This window comes from Chrysochloris asiatica, unplaced genomic scaffold (assembly GCF_000296735.1).
Source record: "Chrysochloris asiatica unplaced genomic scaffold, ChrAsi1.0 scaffold00126, whole genome shotgun sequence".
Classification (NCBI taxonomy): Eukaryota; Metazoa; Chordata; class Mammalia; order Afrosoricida; family Chrysochloridae; genus Chrysochloris; species Chrysochloris asiatica.
In genome coordinates this window covers 6,966,667-6,972,666 of record NW_006408644.1, presented here as the reverse complement: position 1 = coordinate 6,972,666, position 6,000 = coordinate 6,966,667, and positions in this window count along the sequence as shown.

Here is a 6,000-nt window from a genome sequence, read left to right as displayed (position 1 = left end):
TCTGTTCATGTCCTGTGCCCATTTTTTAATTGGGTTAGTTATCTTTTTCTTGTAGAGGTGTTGTAGTTACCTATATATTTTAGAAATGAGTCCCTTTTCTGATGTGTCATTGTAAAAGATTTTTCCCATTGTGTGGGTTCCCTTTTTAATCTTTTGGTGAAGTCTTTTGATGCACATAAGTTTTAAATTTTTAATATGTTCCAATTATCTTTTTGTCTAACTTTGTTTGTATATTTTCAAAATGCTTGGTAGTCTGTGTATGCCCTGAATTAGAGCCCTCACATCTGTCCCTATTTTTTATTGATGACCTTCATAATTTTGGAACTCACATTTAGGTCTTTAATACATGCTGAGTTGGTTTTTTAAAATAAGGTGTGAGGTAAAGCTCTAGTTTCATATATATATATATATATTTTGCATATCGCTTTCCAGTTTTGCCAACACCATCTATTAGAGAGACTATCTCCTCCTCATTCAATATACCTTTGTCAAAAATCAGTTGGCTGTATTTGGAATGGGTTAATTTCTGTATTCTCTATTCTGTTCCATTGATCAGTGTAACTTTCATTGTACCAGTACCAGGCTGTTTTGAGCACTGTAGCCATGTAGTATATTTTCATATCAGGGAGTGAGAATCTTCCAACCTTGTTCTTCTTCTTAAACAGTGCTTTGCTTATCCTGGGTCTCCTTCCTTTCCATAAAATGTTTATAATTGTCTTTTCCATCTCTTTGATGAATGTCATTGGAAACTGGATTGAGATTGCATTATATGTGTAAATTGCTTTGGGCAGTATTGACATTTTCACGATGTCGAGTCTTCCTATCCAGAAACATGGTATGTTCTTACACTTTTGTAAGTCTCTTTTGATTTCTTATAGTAGTATTTTGTCATTTTCTTTGTACAGGTCCTTTGTTTCTCTGGTTGCGTGTATTCCTAAATATTTCAAGCTTTGGGCAGCTATTGTAAATTGTATTGCTTTCCTACTGTGCTTTTCAGTGCTGTCATTGTTATTATAGAGAAATCCAACCAATTTTTGTATGTTGATCTTATGCCCTGCCACTTTGCTGAATGTTCCAATGATGTAGTAGCTTTTTTACTGAGTCTTTGGGGTTCTCTATGTATAGGTTCATATAGTTTTCAAATAGAGAGAGTTTTATTTCCTCTTTGCTAATTTGGATTCCTTTAATTTCCCTATCTTGCTGTATAGCTCTAAGAATTCCAAAACAGTGTTGAATAGGAGTGGTGACAAAGGGCATCCTTGTCTGGTTCCCATTCACAGAGGGAAGGCTTTCAGTTTCTCTCCATTGAGAGTGATGTAGGCTGTTAGTTTTGTTTATGTGCTCTTGAATATGTTGAGGAATTTCCTTTCAATCCTACTTTGTTGAGCGTTTTTATCAAGAACGGATGTTGGATTTTGTCAATGCCTTTTCTGCATCAATCGATATGATCATGTGGTTCTTTTCCTTCTTCTTATTTATATGGTGAATTACATTGATTGTTTTTCTAATGTTAAACCATCCTTGCATCCCTTTTATGAAATCTACTTGGTTTTGATGTATTATTTTTTTGATGTTCCTCTGGATTCTGTTGGCTAGGATTTTGTTGAGAATTTTCATGTGTATGTTCATGAGGGATATTGATATATAATTTTCTTTCTTAATGATATCCTTCCCTGGTTTTGGTATGTTGGCTGTGCTTGCTTCATAAAAAGTATTAGGAAGTTTTCCTTCCTCTTCTATTTTCTGGAATAATTTTGAGTAGATTTGGTGATAGCTCTTCCCTGAATGTTTGATAGAACTCATCAGTGAAGCCATCTGGGCCTGGACTTCTTTTGTTTGGGAGTTTTTTGATAACCTGATCAATTTCTTCTTTTGTTATGGGTCAGTTCAGGTTTTCTACTTTATTCTGTGTAAGTTTAGGTAGGTCATTTTTTCAAAAAATATATCTATCTCTTCTAAGATTTCAAATGTGTTGGAGTACAGCTCTTCATAATATTCTGTTATTATTATTTTTTTCTTTCCTTTGGTTCTGTTTTGACATTGTCCATGTGGTTTCTAATGCATGTTATTTTTGTCTTCTCCCTCTTTTCTTTTGTTAGGTTTGCCAATGGTTAGTCAATTTTATTAATCCTTTTAAAGAACCAGCTTCTTGTCCTATTGATTCTTTATGTAGTTTTTCTGTTTTCCATCTCATTTATTTCTGCTCTTATCTTTATTATTTCTATTCATTTGGTGATGGAAGGTTCCCTCTGTTGGTCTGTTTCTAATTTTTGAAGATGCTGTGTTAATGTGTGAATTTTGGTTCTTTCTTCTTTTTGTATGTATGCATTTATCGCAACAAATTGTCCTCTCAGCACCGCTTTTGTCGTGTAACAAATATTTTGGTATGTTGTGTTTTCATTCTCGTTTGTTTCTAGGAACTTTGTGAATTCACGTTTAATTTCTTGTTTTTCCCAGTCGCTTTATCAGGGTGTTACACAGTTTCCATGTCTTCGACTTTATTTTCTTGGTATTCTTATTGTTGATTTCTAGTTTTATAGCATTTTGGTCTGAAAAGAAGTTCTGTAGTATTTTGATGTTTGTAAATTTATGGAGGCTTGCTTTGTGATCTAACACATGGTTAATTCTGGAGAATGTTCCATGTGCACTGGAAAAGAACGTATATTATGGTGTTTTGAGTTAATGCTCTGTACACATCTCTGAGGTCAAGTTGGCTGATTTTGTTGTTTAGTTCCTCTGTAACTTTGTAGAGTTTCTTTCTGTTTGCTCTGTCCATTTTTGAAAATGGTGTATTAAAATATCCCACTATAATTGCCAATTTATCTATTTCTTTCTTCAATTTTAGTAAATTTTTCTTCATATATCTTGATTCTCTTTCATTGGGAGCGAAGATATTTGTTATGGTTATATCGTCTTGCTCAGTTGACCCTTTGATCATGTGATAGTGTCCTTCTTTATCTCTTATGCTGGTTTTAGACTTAAAGTTTACTTTATCATAGATTAGTATTGCCACTCCTGCTTGTTTATTGTTGCAGTTAGCTAGGAATATTTTTTCCATCCTTTAACTTTTAGTCTGTTTTTGTCTTTGTGTGTAAGGTGTGTCTCTTGCAGGCAGCATATTGAAGGGTCTTGTTTTCTTATCCATTCTGCCACTCTTTGTCTTTTCATTGGTGCATTTGATCCATTGATAGTAAATGTAATTATCCATAGATATGAATTAATTGCTGCCATTTTGTTAATGTTTTTTGGTAGTGCTATTTGTTCCTTTGTTCTGCATGCCTTCTTGTGCTGAGTTTGTGTTTTTTGTGCTAAATCTTGTCATTTTTTTCTTAGGTTTCATATTTTCTTGTTTTGCTTGGAAGTTCATTTTCATGGTAAGGTGTGAAGTATTAGCTTTGTTTGGAATTATCTTATAGTCTATTAACTTTCCCCACCATTTAACACAATTAATCTATCTGACCCTCTCATGACCTGGATCCCTGTTCCTACATTTTCCCCTTTTTTGATATTGATATTATTTTGATCTTCAGTTGACATTCCAGCTCCTTTGAATTTGTTGTTGTAATTTTGTTCTGTTCTGGACTCTGCTATGCATTGTTTGAGTTTCAGGTGATGTTGCCACACCTGTCAATCTCTGGTTGTTATCTGTTCTTGTTGGTTTTCAGTCCAAAGAACTCCCTTTAGTATGTTTTGAAGTGCTGGATTCGTTTTGACAAAATCTTGTACCTTCGTTTATCCTGGAATGTTTTGATTTCACCATCACACTTTATTGATAGTTTTGCTGGATAGACGATTGTTGGTTGGCAGTTTTTTTTCTTTTAGGGTTTTCTATATGTTTCCCCATTGCCTTCTTGCCTGCATGGTTTCTGCTGAGAAATCAGAGCTTAATCTGATTTGCTTTCCTTTGTAAGTAACACTTCTTTTTTCCCTGGCTGCTTTTACGATTCACTCCTTGTCTTTGGTTTTGGAGAGCTTGATTATTATATGTCTTGGTGATTTTCTTTTGAGTGTATCCTTCCTGGGGTACGTTCAGCTTCTTGAATGTTTATCTTCTCATCTTTCAAGATGTTAGGAAAATTTTCTTCTAGAAGCTCTTCAACTATCTTCTTTGTGGACATCTGTAAATCTTCCTGTTCTGGAATGCCAATAATTCTTAAGTTATTCCTCTTCATGTTATTCCATATGAGTTTTAGACTCTCTTCAGTTTTTTAATCCTTTTTTTTTTTTTTTCTGCTTGCTCTTCTATCTTAGCGGTATTGAGAGATTTGTCTTTCTAGCTCTTAATTCTGCTCCTTTTCCCTTTCAGTGTATTGTCCATTTATAGCATTGTGGTCTGAAAAGATGCTTTTAATATTTTGATGTTTTTAAATTCATGAAGGCTTGCTTTGTGACCTAACACATGGTCAATTCTGAAGAATGTTCTATGTTCACAGGAATAGAATGTATATTGTGCTGTTGTTTGGTTGAATGTTCTGTACACATCTATGAGATCAAGTTGGTTGATTGTGCTGTTTAGTTTCTCTATGGTTTTGTCGAGTTTCTTTCTGGTCAAGTTTTCGAAAGTGGCGTATTAAAATCTCCCACTAATATTGTAGATTTGTCTATTTTTTTCTTCAGTTTTAGTAGGGTTTTCTTCATATATCTTGGTGCTCTTTCATTGGGAGCATATATATTTATTATAATTATGCCATCTTGCTCAATTGACCCTTTGATCATGAGATAGTGTCCTTCTTTATCTTTTATCCTGGTTTTTGTCTTAATGTTCACTTCATCAGAGATTAGTGTTGTCACTCCTGCTTGTTTATTATTGCAGTTAGCTGGGTATATATATTTTCCATCCTTTAACTTTTAGTCTTTTTTTTTTTGTCTTTGTGTGTAAATTGTGTCTCTTGCAGGCAGCACAATGAAGCGTCTTGTTTTCTTATCCATTTTGTGACTCTCCGTCTCTTCACTTGTTTATTTAATCCATTGACATTCAGAGTAATTATTGGTAGGTATGAATTAATTGCTGTCATTATGTTAATTTTTGTGGTGCTTTTTGTTCATTTGTTCTGCATGCTTTCTTCTGCTGAGTTCATGTTTTTGTGCTATTTCTTTTCAGTTTCTTCTTAGTTTTCATGTTTTCTTCTTCTGATTGGGTCTTCATTTTCATGGTAAGTTGTGAAGTAATAACTTTCTTTGTGGTTTCCCTACAGTCTATTAATTCCCCCCTGCATTTAAGACAGTCTATTGTATCTTGTAATCTACCTGACCTCCTCACCACCTTTATCTCTCTCCTTATGCTTTTCCCTACGTTGACACTGTTAGTATTTTTATCTTTTGCTGGCCTCACAGGTCCTCTGAATTCATTGCTATAAATTTGTTCTGTTCTGAAATCTGCTATCTCTCAAGTGAGTTCCACGTTGTGTTGCCATGTTTGTCAATCTTTGGTTGTTGTCTATTCTTGCTGGTTTTCATTCCAAAGAACTCTCTAGGATATTTTGAAGTGCTGGATTGGCTTTGACAAAATCTTTTAGCTTCTGTTTATACTGAAATGTTTTGATTACACCATCGTATTTGATTGAGTTTTGCTGAATAGATGATTCTTGGTTGGCAATTTTTTTCTTTTAGGGTTTTGTATATGTCTCCCCATTGCCTTCTTGCCTGCATGGTTTCTGCTGAGAAGTCAGAGCTTAATCTGATTTGCTTGCCTTTGTAAGTAACACTTCTCTTTTCCCTGGCTGCTTTTAGTATTCTCTCGTTGCCTTTGGTTTTGGAGCGCTTGATTATTATATGTTTTGATTTTCTTTTGGGGTCAATCTTTCCGGGAGTTTGTTCAGCTTCTTCAATGTTTATCTTTTCATACTTCAAGATGTTAGGGGAATTTTCTTCCAGTAGTTCCTCAGCTATCTTCTCTGTGGGCTTCTGTGATTCTTCCTGTTCTGGGATGCCAATAATTCTTAAGTTATTCCTCTTCATGTTATCCAGCATGAACCTTTGGCTCTCTTCAGATTTTTAAAT